The sequence below is a fragment of the Daktulosphaira vitifoliae genome, unplaced genomic scaffold (assembly GCF_025091365.1).
Source record: "Daktulosphaira vitifoliae isolate Bord-2020 unplaced genomic scaffold, ASM2509136v1 Scaffold_3, whole genome shotgun sequence".
In the NCBI taxonomy this organism is placed as follows: domain Eukaryota; kingdom Metazoa; phylum Arthropoda; class Insecta; order Hemiptera; family Phylloxeridae; genus Daktulosphaira; species Daktulosphaira vitifoliae.
In genome coordinates this window covers 45455653-45471422 of record NW_026099574.1, presented here as the reverse complement: position 1 = coordinate 45471422, position 15770 = coordinate 45455653, and positions in this window count along the sequence as shown.

Here is a 15770-nt window from a genome sequence, read left to right as displayed (position 1 = left end):
AAAAAAAAAAAAAAAAAAAAAAAAAAAAAACAAAACACATCATAGTAAAATTAATACCTTCTCCGCTTCGCATCGAAGCTAAAATATTTTCAATCTCTTCTTAAAATTGTAAATCCTTTATAACATAATAGTTATGTTGTTAAGTTATTTAACTACATAAAAAACGTCTTATAAAATTATATTTTTAATCAAAAATTACTATTTAAAAACAGTAACATCTCTGAATTTTTAACTGTAAGTTTATTACGTCTTTCAGTAACTGTGTATCCCACTTTAGAAAATGTCCGTTCGCATGGAACAGAAGTTGAAGGAACACATAATCTCAACAATGAAAAATCAAATAAGTCAGGAAACATCATTTTTCTCTTATTCCACCATAACAAAGGATCCGACTTTCTGTTTATTATTGTCTCATATAAATACCTATCTTGTTCATAAATTGCTTCAATAGTAAGACTTATTTTTTGATGTAGTTACCACCTTAAAAAATTAAAATATTTGATTAAATTACATAATAAACTTTTTTGTTGTAATACCTGAGAGTCAAACCGTTTTCAAATGTCGATAAAAAACTGATGAAACGAAACTAATAACAAATCTTTTTAGCTTCGATACGAAGCTGAGAAGGTATTGGTTTTACTAAGAAGTGTTTATTTTTTTTTTGTGTCTGTTACCACTTTTTCTCAGCTTTCACTGAACCGATTTCTTTCAATGATACGTCAAAAGATCACAAATCGTATCTAGTCAAAGACATTACCCTTCAAAATTGAAAAAATTTCCCTCGTTCCCCGTAAATGAGGGAAACCTCCAAAAAAATTACAAATTTAAAAATCGCTAATTTTCGAAATTTTTTCAATTTTTTTTACCTTAAAATTGCTATAACTTTTTTAAAAATAACTGAATCAATATAGTTTTTTTTTTATATAGATGCATGATATCATTACTTTTTATTTGATTGATTGTCATTGTCATGAAGATTGAAGTGTATAATTTGATACGTATGGAGAGGAGTTTATATTTGATTTTTTAGCATTTCCTCATAGTTGGAGACAATAGGTCCAAATGGGTTTAATAAGGAATTTATACATTAGAAGTTTCATATTTAAGTTAGTATGATTGTTATTAATTAGTAAAGTTTTAAGCATACGGATTCTAAGGTTTAATTGGAGTCTTTTTGCACGAGTATGATGGGCCCAGGTAAGTCAGTGGTCTAGGGTTAAACCAAAATATTTTGCAGACGGAGAAGATGGAATTTGAATACCATAAAGAGTAAAACTTGGGCACTGTCCAAGCTTAAGAGTAAAAGTTGTGTGAATTGTTCTTGCTTGATTGACCTTAAATCTCCAATTCTTATACCAAACTTCCATTAATTAAAGGTGATTTTGTAAGTTATACGATGCAATAATGGGATCTGCATTGATTGATAAAATTACTATATCGTCTGGATAGTCTGACACTAATGTGTTAGTCGTTATTGGTTAGTCTGAAGTGTATATGTTATACAATATTGGGGAAAGGATGCCTCCTTGTGGAACACCAGCTCTAATTGATGCAATATTAAAATACGCTGATTTATGATGGACCTGAAAATATCGATCGGTTAGATATGACTTAAGAAGAGTATAGTAAGTAGGGGGCAAACATTTCTTCATTTTGTATAGCAGTCCCTCATGCCATACTCGGTCAAAAGCCTGTGAAATATCCAGAAAAGCGCAGGTACAATATAATTTTTTTTCAAGTGCTTAAGAAACTGAGTCAACTAGTCTATGTACTTGGTGGATAGTTAAATGCTTTGCACGAAAACCAAATTGGTAATCTGGTAGAATTTAATTTTCATTGATAAAGGGAAGTATGCGATTGAATAAGAGTCTTTTTAAAACTTTCGCAAAAAATGGTAATAGACTAATTGGTCTATAAAAAGTTGACGAGTCAAGGGGCTTATTTGATTTTGGGAATAGGATGATTTTAGAGAACTTCCAGAGAAGTGAGAAGTAGGAAAGCCTCAGTATGGCATTAAATATATGGGTAAGTAGGATAAATGCTCGTTTAGGTAGACATCTAGCTACTTCAGCAGTAGTTATATCAAAACCTGGAGACTTCTTTAAAGAGTATTTTTGTATGGTAAATTTAATATCACTTGGTAATGGTACGTCGAACTACCTAAGAACCGTATTTATGTTGTCAGGTGAAATATCTTGGTGGGGTTGGAAAACGTTAAAGAGGTGATAGGTAAAGAACTATTATAATAATCATTAAATAGTTCAGTTTTCTCAAGGTCTGACGAGGCTAGACATCCATTAGTCTTTTTGATAGGTGTGTTAGTTACTTTGTATTGTAATGCTTGCTTTGTCGCTTTTCAACGGATACCATTTTTTGATGATAAGTTAGTCAGGTATTTTTCAAAAGAGAGATTTTTGTAATTAGATAACATTTTTTTAAGAGAGTTGGCTAACTTCTTATATATTTTTTTGAGTGAGGGTAAGCGAGTACGTTTTCTGTAGGCTCTTCTATTTTCTGCTATGACGATACGAATATTAATCGGTATTAGTGGTATGTACATTTTTTGCTGTGTTAGCAGCCCAAGCTGTTGTCTGAATAACATTAGTTAGGCTATTTACAGCAGCGTCTATGTCATCATTAGTTTTTAATTTAATATTTATTTGGAGGTTCTGATCTACAAGGTCATAAAATTGGAAACGATCAGTTGAGTCGTGAAAAAGTCTTAGTGGTTCAGTAATGATTTGCGGATGGTCCTTAATTGTAAGAATAACCGATGAATGGTCGGAATTTAAATCCAGAATATTGTCAACAGAATAGTGCAAATGTGAAGGGTGTTAATTACAAATATATCCAGTATATCTGAATTTTTATGAGGGGATGATGGCCAATAGGTAGGTCCTGGAGGAGCAAATACTTTGAAATTTTTAGAATTTATAAAATTGTAGAGAACGTTTCCATGTGGGTTGTTTACTTGACACCCCCAATTTTGGTGCTTTACGTTATAATCACCGCCAATTATAAAGTTATTGTTAATTGTATTAAATTAAAATTTAAAAAGTTTGCATATGATACATTGTGCTTAGGAGGTGAGTAAATTACTGCAATTGTAATTGGAATATTATTTAAACTGATTTGTATAGCACAAGATTGAATAAAGTCTTGACAGAAATTTGGAAGAGTTTGATATATTATCGTGGATTTTATTAAGATGGCCACACCTCCATGAGCCGTGTTGTCTGGCTGGTTAACTTTATGTAGCTTATAACCAGGTATGTGTTTGTGTGAATATTGAGTAAAATTAGTTTCTGTTATTAAAGCAACGTCAATACGTTTATTATATAGAGTTGTTTAGAGTTCATTAGTGTGATTTTTTAAACCATTTGCATTAAATAGTAGGACAAGAAAGGATTTCTTTGTAGAGAGATTAGTTATTTCTTTTATCTAACAGAGAGGATATTACTTTAGTAAGGAGAGATATTAGAGGATTTATAAGAGATTTAAAATCCTCAAGAAAAATAGTCATTACTTGATTAATGTCAGATGAGGAGGAAGAGGGATGAATTGAGCGTTGGCCGGAGGTAGCCTGAGCGTATGAACGAGAAGCGTTTAGGGGGGCATCATTTTCTGGGTGGCTAGTTTGTACAACGTTTGACTTAAGTCTAGAGTTATCTGACAGAAATCCATTATTAGAAGAGGGTTTCTTACGACGTTGAAGTTCTTTATAGACTAAACAGCCTTTGTAGTTGGCTGTATGATTTCCTTGACAACGTGCACATTTGGGTGGAGCATCACGAGAGTTTGAGCAGTCGGATGATAGGTGGAAATCACCACAGCGAACACAGCGTGATGGATAGTTACAATAAGATTTAGTATGGCCATATTCCTGGCAGTTTAGACATTGACTTATTATCTTAGGTTTGTACAATTCCTCGACTTTTATTTTAATATAGAGCATGGAGGTTAATTTATAAATATCATTTGATTGAGGGGTAGGTTCCAGATCGTCGAAAAAAGTTTGTGGACTTTATGAAGAACATTAGTAACATTACGAACTTCAAATTCACGGAGTTCCAGTTCTTATTTAATTAAGCTGATTTGAGTTGTTGGGTGTAAATTGCGAATCAATACACGAATGGGTTTATCTTGTTGCAGTTGATACGTATGATATTCAGCTTTTTGCTCCTTGAGGAAGTGAATTAATGTCCTACATGTATCAGGAGTGCTAGTTGGGAATTTTAATCGATCCGTGGATGACTTACAAATAAAGTTTTCAACACCAAGTATCTCAATTAGATTTCTGCATAGAGTAGGAAAGTCTTGTACGCCTTTTATAAAATTGGAGGAGGGGGTTTGGTAGTAGATTCTGTGTTGCTTTTTTTCATGTTGTTTGAAATGTGTTAGTGTTTTGAGTATCGTCATGATCATCAGTTATTTTTAAAACTTCAAATCTATTTGATGATGAAAATAATTTTTTTTTAATTGGTTGAGTATGTATTTTAGGTGAGTTTGACGGTTCAGAAGAAGAGGAGCTTTTATTGCTCTGTAAGGTCCAACAATCATTTACTGAGCTGTTGTTTGCATTCGATTGGGACGATGAATTTTGTACGCTTTTATGAATAATTTTGATCGGTGTAATCGGTATGTTGTTATTGTTAGACATTGTGGCGAGAGTATTGATATATAATATACATCAATACTTAATATATATTATATATTACGATAACGAGTGCACGCAATAGTGTACAACTATAAAATTATCAAGGCCGCCGCCGCGACGGCCGTGATGTGTTTAACGTATATTGCCGTAAACGAGTGAACTATATTAAACTTTGAATTAATTATGCTAGTAAACGATTAAGAAACGCGACTACCACATTTCCAAACGCGGTTTACAGGTATTATTTAGTAAATTAATTAATTAAAAGAGAGAAAAATAAAATAAGATATCGGGAGCGCGAAAAAAACACACGCGTACCAGATAACTGCTATCGCAGAACTGATTTTATATTTTTAACTTTAAATTGCTTTAACTTCTTGAAAAATGTATGTATCAACACAAATCTTTATTTTCTAAATATATTAAATTTTTTCATCCGACATACATTTTACTAAAATTGGACCATTTCCCATCATACTGGAAGGGGGTCAAAATTTAAAAATGCGTATAGAAAGTTTACCTTTTTCAACTTAATTTTTGAAAATGTTCCGGAAATACTGCGTCCTAGAAACCTATGATAAATTTAAGATTATGTTACATGCTATAAATTAAATAAATAAATTTCGTCCTGAAGATGTATCTTATTTATGCAAATGACCATCGAAATAGAACAAATTATTTAATATTTATTCATATATTATACTTATATATCATAGAATTTGTAATCAGGATATAAATAAGGGAATAAAAGTTTATTTTGTTCTTTGAATAATCCATACATTTTTTAAATTAAACACTATCTACAGATTAGCATCGAAGTGTTTTTTATGATAGTGATTTTAATCACTGTCAAATATCATCTACACTTGTCCAACTAAGTCACGTCCACACTGTGCCACAACCCCACTGTGTTAACGTTTTATGCTTAATTCTATTACCTACTAATAGATTTCAAAATTAAAAACATTTAAAATTTCTTTAAAAAAAACCATTTCTATACTAAAAACAACCTTACTTATTTTTAATAAACAAACTTCAACATATTTTAAACTTAAAAATTGTTTAATAAAAAATTAATATATAGGTAGTCATTGAAATAATAATATTTAAATATGTAAAAACTAAATTTATATGTATTTATTAACAACGAAGAGCATCAAAATATCTAAAACATTAATAATTAATGAATAATTATTTAAAAAGTATATAGTTAATATTTATGTATTAAAATAATATTGATAACATTTTCACTCAAAAATACAATTTTGTATATTAACAAAATATACAAAATATATTTTGTTATATCTTTATTATTATCTTTATTATTTGTATTTTTTTTTTTTTTTTTTCAATAGTTTAACAGTTCTTTGCGATGTGAATAATGTAATATTATATAGATTGTTCAACAAATAAAGAGACGATTTTCCATTGTTATCATTGCTTGTAACAATTGACTTGTTTCCATACTTACTGAACACTTTATGTAATAGTGTAATATTGACTTATATCTCTATCTAATATTAATTAAAAAAGAATATGCTTGTAAGATTATTATTGCCATAATATTCGCATATATCTTCAACAACCACTTGCCTCTTCCTAACTCTATTTTGAGCTGCTATTTACCTAGTAAGATAATGACGAAACAGTTGGTTACCATTATCATAGCCGTGTCAAGACTTTTAATGTAGTAGAGGTTATATTCTTCCTCTTCCACCCACAAAATATTAAAAAATTATATTTATTGTAAAAAAAAATTAGAGGGGGGAGGTAAGAAATTTATCCTCAACAACAACCTTTCTAAGATTTTTATTTTACATGGAATGTGCCTATGTAGTTCATATTCTTAATACAAACTAAACATATTAAGGAGAGGAGAAATAAAATTTAACCCCTCCAAAAATGTTGATAAAATTGTGCTTATTGATATTATGCCTTGTAGTGCCTTATAGGTTTCTTATTCAAGTATTCGCCTAGGACGCGTTCGAGCCCAAGAATAATGCATTTTAGAATATCGTACGTTACTTAACGGACCTAGTCGTTCTAACTCCAAAAAAACTTAAACTGCAGATGATAATTTTGGCTTATACTTTAATTTTGATTTATCTATTTAGATTATAACTATTAATACGAATAGTCGAACTTCCACACCCAAGAGTTATATGGTATTGATTTTATCACTGTCAGTCTTCAATCTACTCCAGTCTCCACTATGCTGAATATTTTTTAACATATTCCTTTCAAAAATTAAAATTTCTCAATGAATAAGTAAAAAAATTGAAAATATATCTAAACATTTTTAAGGTAATTATGACATTAAACTTTCTATGCAAAATAAGTTTGCTATGTAAGTAGTACATCATTTTAGCTAATGGCAATAAGGAAGTTTTATATTAAATGACGTCTTTTCAAGTAGAAGCCGAACAATAACTTAATATATAACGCATATGAGAATAATAGAATGATGAAATACTGTTGAAGCTTGAATGGTTGGATAGAAAGGGAGTGAATTGTAGCGTCTTATTAAATTAAATTATGCTTCTTTATCCAACTCCGCCGCTCTTGGCATAGTATATCTAAAGACAGGTATGCACATAAGGAAAGGGTAAAGTAAAGAAACGTATACCGTCAATATCAGACAGGAACGAAAGCTGTATATCTGTTGTCTAACGTGGCGTAAAGGGAGAAACATTTTCTACATTAATCCTGTCTCCGCTGTGGTTGAATACATTATACACAACGGAAACGGTGAGTGTATATGTATTATTTTGCAATCTCGCTTTCTACTTACTCTTTTCATCTCTTTCTATCCCTTTGTTAAAGCATTTTAATCTGAACAAGGGAAACGTTACATGGGATATCCAGAACAACTCCCACTCCGTTCGTTATTCTGATCCAAAAGACTTTTAATATCCCCGGGGAACTCAGGCGACTAGTCGCGCGCGCTTCAATTGTTGACAATTCAAATCGGCTCATTGATGTGAACCTATATAACGGTAATAATAAAAGCAGCTTATGGCTTGAAAATCGTTTTGAAATTATCAATTTAGGATTTGATAGCATTCTATTATACACTTGTAGTTTGGTACCTTCATCCGTAAATCATTTTAGGTGTAACTATGTAATTTTTATAATACGCGGCTCGCTTAATAATCTGTAAGTTAGTAATAGTACTATAAAATTATATATTTTCTAAGTATAAATGGAGTTCTACCTGTAAGCTCATATATATATGAATGAAATGAATGTAAAAGGCTAGCCGTATTCAATTTTTTTAGCTCTGAATTTATCAATATCCCTATGGTTACAAACTTATGTTACATATTTTTTAAATTTATCTTTAGTATGTATTAAGTGTTTGTTTTCTACTTAAGTAGGAATAAATTAATTAAAAATTTGGCTCGCCATTACAGGTAGATCACAAATCTACCCGTACAGATCACAAATACGGGACACAAAAAGTATTATTTCACAATCAGTACAACAATAATATAATGAACACATTATTATTAAAATGAATAAAAATTAAAAAGTGTCAATAGTAAAATGTATTAAGTATTCGGATAAAATTTGGTACCAAGTTAATCATTGTTAATAGTTGATGTTGCATCCAGAACTTCACATTTATGTCAAAATCCAATAAACTAATTATACTTTAAATTTTGAGACTAATTAAAGTATAGTTTAGTACCCGAAAGAAATACAGATGATTAGAAAAATATATCCTATAAAATAATACCTTAATATCTTATTACTATTATTGTATAACTACAAAAAAAATAAAACATAAATGTGTGTTCAAAATTATACTTAATAATAAAGTTCGTCAACGATATTGATATTTTGATTAGATATCACCGACTTTTTCATTTTTCTCAATACATCGATTATTTTTAAAAAATCGCAATACTCGAAATACACATTTTTAATAAAAAAAAAAATATTTGAATTTTGATCACTTTGTTATAAAATATATATTATTTGATATTAGGCCAAAAACAGTTCGCGATAATCTTGTTAATATTTTTATTGTATTAAAATATATTATTAAATATATAATTGAGATAAGACGAAAAATTATATTTATTGATACAAAATTCTATTCTTAGATTAGGTTTTTTATTATGACATTGTTGTTATTTCTATTTTTAACAAAACACAAAAATATTAATGTTTGAGGAGAATTAGAGAAAGAAATTTAAAAATTAAAAGATATACAGCATCAACTATTTAAAACTCAATCTAAAAATTAAATTAAATAATTAGGCTCAAAAAAAAAAATCCCTTTTAGATGATAGTGATTAAAGAGTTGATATTTTATGCTGTAAAAGTTACAATTTCATTTATGAAAAGAAGAAAATTTGTTTTCAGTTATGACAAAGTAATAAAAAAATATAAACCAACTTTATTATTACTATTATTATTTAAAATGAAAACGCTAAAACTATAATACTATTATTCAATAAAGAATAGTTTCTCCCCATTTAATATAAACATGTTTACTGTATATAGGTGTTCAGTAAGTAAGGAAACGGGTTTCTATCGTTTTCATTGTTTGTAACAATTTATCTGTTTTCTTACTTAAAAAACATTCTGTATAATAATAAAGTCTTATAACAAAAAAAAAAATGTACTTCTTTATAATAAAAACTTTTTATTTATTAAAGGTTTAGAGGTCGCCATTGTGAACGGGTATTAGAATACACAGACATACGGAGCCTGGGTACACGGGCAAAAAAAAATATATTAAAGTCCGTGTATTTAATACCCATGCATACATTGTATATTAATTCAGAATTAAAATATACTTTAAATATGAATATTTTTTTGCTAACTTTTCTTAACTCTTTAGAAGATTTAATAGCACAACAAGTTAATTATTTTAATAATCATATATTTTTTTTAATAATAATTAATTTTTTAGTTATTAATTAAGCTTAAAAATTAGTAAGATGCATTCATCGGTTATCGTATAATATTATATAGGTATAAACACTATAAACTATAAGTATAATAATGCATTAGACAGTAATATTCAAACTGGTTTTAATGTTCAAACATAAATATTCGCAAAGCTATCTTATCTTCAATTTTATTACATTACATTTACGTACTTACTACTTATGTATGCTTTTTATCTAAATATTTTTGGTGATTTTAAAATTGTTCCATAGTCCATACTGGAGTTTATTATTCCTGTGTTCACTATTACTACGTGTCACGTGAAGTGTAGATCTTGACATTTGTATTATACATATTAAATATTTTTTCTTTGAAAAATGAGTTATCGATCTAAAAGTTGGGTATGGCAATACGGTAAACGCCAAGGTGATAAAACTTTTTGTGATCTGCGTGATGATAATTCAAACAAAGTGTTTAGTTGTGCTGATGGATCAAATGTAGAACCGCTAATAAAATTGCTTAAGCCTCTACAAATTATGACCACTGTGTTTTGCGGGGAAAAATATTGTTCTAGTTCAATGGTGAGGCCGCTTCTAAACGCAGTTATAGAAAAGCATTTAGAGCACAATATAAGTGATAACGAAATAGCTGACATATTTTAAAACCACTGTAGTAAGAGAACTTTCAGACAGTTTTAAATTACTGCGTACTCCTCCCAGTGTCGTATCTGCTAGACAAATAGCGTCTCTTCTCGACCCAAGGTTCAAGGATTTAGAGCACGAAACGGTTGATGCAAGAGAGGAAATTCGAACACGGGTTAAAAATTTGATAAAAGAAATGGCTGAATTTAATTGCGATGTGCAAATTGAAATACCTGTAACTAAACATCACGGTGCTCTTGAATTTCTGTTCGGTGATGAAGTAAACTGTAATATAGCTGATTCTGACAATTAAGTATCAAAATTACTTTGCAGAACCACAGTTAAAATTTGATTTTGATGCACTAGAATGGTGAAAGACACGTACATCAAAATATCCACTAATTGATGCTCCGGCAATGAAATATTTAGGGTTACCAGCAACGTCAGTTAGTTCTGAAAGATGTTTCTTAACCACTGGAAACATAGTGACGGCCAAGAGAAGTTGTTTGGCGTCCGAGACTGTAAACATGTCGATTTTTCTTTACCAAAACAAACAATTGTTGTAAATTCCTAGATCGTGAGTGATTACTTTATTATTTATTTGTAAATTTTTCGTACTATATACACCTACTGCTTGTACATTAATTTGATATTATTGTTATTTTTTAAATAAATTGATTAATTAATATACATAGATACATGTTTATTATTATTTTGTTATTTAATTATTATGCATGAAAGTGATTACGACATATACTAGGAGGTAGTGAACACTATACTTTATAATATGTGTACTGTCATATTGAGTTCAGAAAGTGAATCAATCTTAAGCCAGCACTGCAAAATATAAAAATACGATTTTATTTAAATATATGAGTATTTAACGGATACACGAATATTTTTACTATATGGACTCTAACCTCGTCATAAGTAAAAACACGGGTACCCGTGTAGTTCATTACATGTGTAATCGCGACCTTTTTATTAAAAAAAATTAGAAAATATTGGATTATCGTTATGAGATATAGATAGTATCTATATATTTTAGCTTCAATGCGAAACTGAGAAGATATTAATTTTACTATGATGTGTTTTTTTTTGTGTCTGAGAACGCTCAATCTCAGCTCTCGCTGGACCGATTTTGATGAACAATGTGCCAACATCTCACAAATCGTATCTAGTCGAAAAAATTACTCTCAAATATTGAGAAAAAAAATCTCTCGTTCCCCGTAAACAGGGGAAATCCCCCCAAAAATTATAAATTTATAAATCACTAATTTTCGACATTTTTTCATTTTTTTCACTTAAAACTACCATAACATTTTTAAAAATGACCGAATTAATATAATTTTTTTTTTATAGATACCTTAGGTATTTACTTAATTTAAAAATGCGTATAGAAAGTAGAAAATTTTCGAATTAACTTTTGAAAATGTGTCCGGAAATACTGACACTTTTATACAGGGTGGCCCACCACTCACTGACAACTTAAATAACTTTTGATCCAGTTAATATTTTTAGCTGATTTTTTTTTTAAATATTAGTTAGACGTTAGGTCTATAGCTATATCTCAATAATTAATTTTTTTACATTTTATTAAAAATATTAATTATTTTAAAATTTTAAATAAAAAGTAAAAAAAAAATCTAAGATAGCTATTTTGTAGAGTAGAATTTAAGAAAAATTTTAGTAAAAAAATATCTTATTAATATTCAGTAGTAAATATTCTGTAGCGTTTTGAAGTTTGTGAAAATTTGAATTTTCATGTACTATTTTACGGTATTAAACATTGAAATACGTATTGAGAAAAGGACAGAAGAAAACGCTATCTTTTCATGATTACTGTGTATACATATGATGATAGTGTGTATACATTACAAACTTGGCATAAATACCATGATAAGAAATTAGATAAGGCAATTATTACTTATCACTCTCATTCAAAAGTATATTGAAAAGATAGCGTTTTCTTCTGTCCTTTTCTCAATACGTATTTCAATGTTTAATACCGTAAAATAGTACATGAAAATTCAAATTTTCACAAACTTCAAAACGCTACAGAATATTTACTACTGAATATTAATAAGATATTTTTTTACTAAAATTTTTCTTAAATTCTACTCTACAAAATAGCTATCTTAGATTTTTTTTTTACTTTTTATTTAAAATTTTAAAATAATTAATATTTTTAATAAAATGTAAAAAAATTAATTATTGAGATATAGCTATAGACCTAACGTATAACTATTATTTAAAAAAAAAATTAACTAAAAATATTAACTGGATCAAAAGTTAAGTAAAATTAAGTAAAATTAAAACTATATTAAAAATATTATTAATTTAAAAAAACTTTATTATATGGATCAAAAGTTATTTAAGTTGTCAGTGAGTGGTGGGCCACCCTGTATATACCTTAAATTAAAGCATAATATACTCTATTAAAAAAAAAAAATTGACCTATGACTTGTGTTCATGGTGAAAACGGACATCAAAATTAAAGAAAAACGTACAATTTCCGTAAAAAATTTTCGATTTTATAATTTATATTGCTATAACTTTTTGAAAAATGTATGGATCAATATTATTATTTTTTTATAAATAATTTTTATATGCCCCTTTCATCTGTCACACTTGTTTTTTAGATCCGATTATATCCTTTTATAAAAGGAGGGTCAAAATTTAAACATGCGTATTGAAACTAAGATATTTCAATTAAACAATTTTTTTTTGTTCTTAATTTTTATTTTTTCATATATAAATACTTATTTTTGAATAATCAGTAATAACATGAAAACTTAGAAGTGATAGAAAAAGTCATTTAAAAATTGCACATTTACTTTATTATTTTTATAATATCTCTGTAAAAATTACAATATTAAATTATTGAATATCAATTTCATACTAAATTTATTTACTATAATTATTATGTATTCATATATTATAATTATAAATTAAATAACTAATCGGGATAAAATTAAGGGAATAAGAGTTATTGTTACTTTTGAAATAATCTACTAATTTCTTAAAAATTAAACACTATCTACAGATATGCATCAAAGCGTTTTTTATGATAGTGATTTTAATCACTGCCAAATATCATCTATACTTGTTCCAACTATGTCACGTCCACATTGTGCCATAACCCCACTGTGCTACCGTTTTTTTATATAATTATTATTATCTGATTTGGTTGGTATACCATAGTCTGATTTTTACAACAATGATAACTTAAAGGTATTCTTGGAAATAAAAAAATAGTGAAAACATTTAAAATTAATTTTTGAATATAATTTTTATTTTTTCATACGATATCAATATAACGTGATATCGGGAACAGTTTTTTTTTAATATTGCGATATAATGTCGCTGAAATTCAGTACGATATTGATATCTAAAATTTATTGTAGAGGAACCTGATTTAATAATAATTAACTAATTTTTATTTAGCATAATTGGTATGCAAAAGAAAACTTTACAATTATTAAAATACAATTTATAAATACGGTGTTTTTTATGTTTTCTGTTAACGTAATACAAAATATAAACAAAATTATTTTGTTTATATTTGTGTGTTTATTTATATATATACATATTATGTATATATATGTACAGAGTGTCCAGTCCTAACTGATAATTCTTATTACTTATGATTCTATTATCATGTTGTTAAACATTTCTTTTTATAATTATTACCTTCTTTAATTATATGTTTAAAACATATCTTTTACTATATACACTAATGAGAAAAAATTAATTATTAAAATTATTTTTTTTTAAATTTAAAAATAGCACTTTTTCACAAAAAATTTTTATATTCCAACTGTGCTAGATTTTTTTATTTCGTTTATTACAAAAAATTTTGATGGGTCAATGAAAGTTTAAGGAAAAGTACTTATCAAGTTCAAGAATGGATTTGTGGGTGGATACAAATTCTTTTTGTAATTCGTTTTAAATTGTTATCGACCCATTAAAACTATTTGTAAAAAACGGAATAACAAAATCTAGCACAATTGGAATGTGGCATATTTAGGGAAAGTATAAAAATGATATATAACATTGTTTAAAATCACTATCATAAATATCACGTTCAATGATCTAATTAATAAAATTACTGATTGGTAACAACTTTTGAAATAGCTCTTCGATTGAGTTCAATTAAGTTATTAACATTTTTAATTATAAAGTGAAGCAAGAGCGTGTTAGAGTAATACATACTGAAAAAAATGATATAACCTATAATTTAAAATAGTTATAAATTCTGAAGTAATGTATCAACATTTGTTATCGACCATTCATTTTTTTAATTAGACAAAAATTATATTTTTTGTTAAATTTCAGCAGTTATTAGCACATAAAAAATACAGTGTGGGAACAATTTTTTTTTTAATGACAGTACAAACAAAATTTAATTTAACACATATTTATTTCACAGTGTTTTCAAATCATTTTTAAAATGTAAATTGAAAAAATTCTACTTTTTATGCGTTATTTTTTCAATTCGATCATTTTTTATTTACAAGTTATATATGTATGTTGCCATTTTAAAATAAAATTGATACCATTATAATGTGTGAAAGATGTATTAAAAAAATAATTATAATTAATAAATCTTAAAATATACGAAACTATAAAATAACTATAATTTAATTTATTATAAACTAATTTATAATATGCTAAGTAGAATATTTTTTTTTTTTGAAAAAGGTTAAACCCTTCTTTTAATATATTTATAGGAATGCCATTAAAAGTTGTAAAAATTATCTCTATGACAATATTTAAAAATAACACAAATCAGTACTATATATATTTTTTTAATGGTTTAAATGATGTACTAACCCCTTACATAATGTAGAACTATATCGTTTCTCCTAAAATATAGACAGTATAATTGAAATAAAAAAAAGCTGATTTTTAATATCAAAGTAAATTTTTTTTTAACACATTACCCTTAAAAATTGAAAAATTTTCCCTCGTTCCCCGCAAATGGGGGAAATCTCCAAAAAAATTACAAATTTAAAAATCGGTAAATTTTGTCATTTTTTTCCTAAAACTACCATAAATTTTTCAAAAATCAATATAATTTGTTTTTACACTAAAACCTTAGATATTTCCCTTTCATTTGATATTATTTTTTTGAAGATCTAACACTTAACCTGCTCACTTGGGGGAATTTTTTACAAAAACTAACTTTTTCAACTTAATTTTTGAAAATGTTCCGGAAATACTGCGTCCTTTAAATATATATCAAATTAAAGCTTATTTTATATACTATAAAATGAAAAAAAAAAAATTTGTCCGGACATTTTATCTTCTGCATGCAAACGGCTGCTGTAGTTAAAAAAAACGCTATTTTAGTGTTAAAATTTTCAATTTTCGATTTTAAATTTTCAACTTAAAAATGCTATAACATTTCTAAAAATGTATGTATCAGCAAACATTTTTTTTTCTAAATATATTATAAGTACATCTTTCATTTGACATACTTTTTATTAAAATTGGACAATTTCCCCTTATATAGGGCTTTCAAAACTTGAAACGTTGTATAAAAATTAGAACTTTTTCAACCTAAT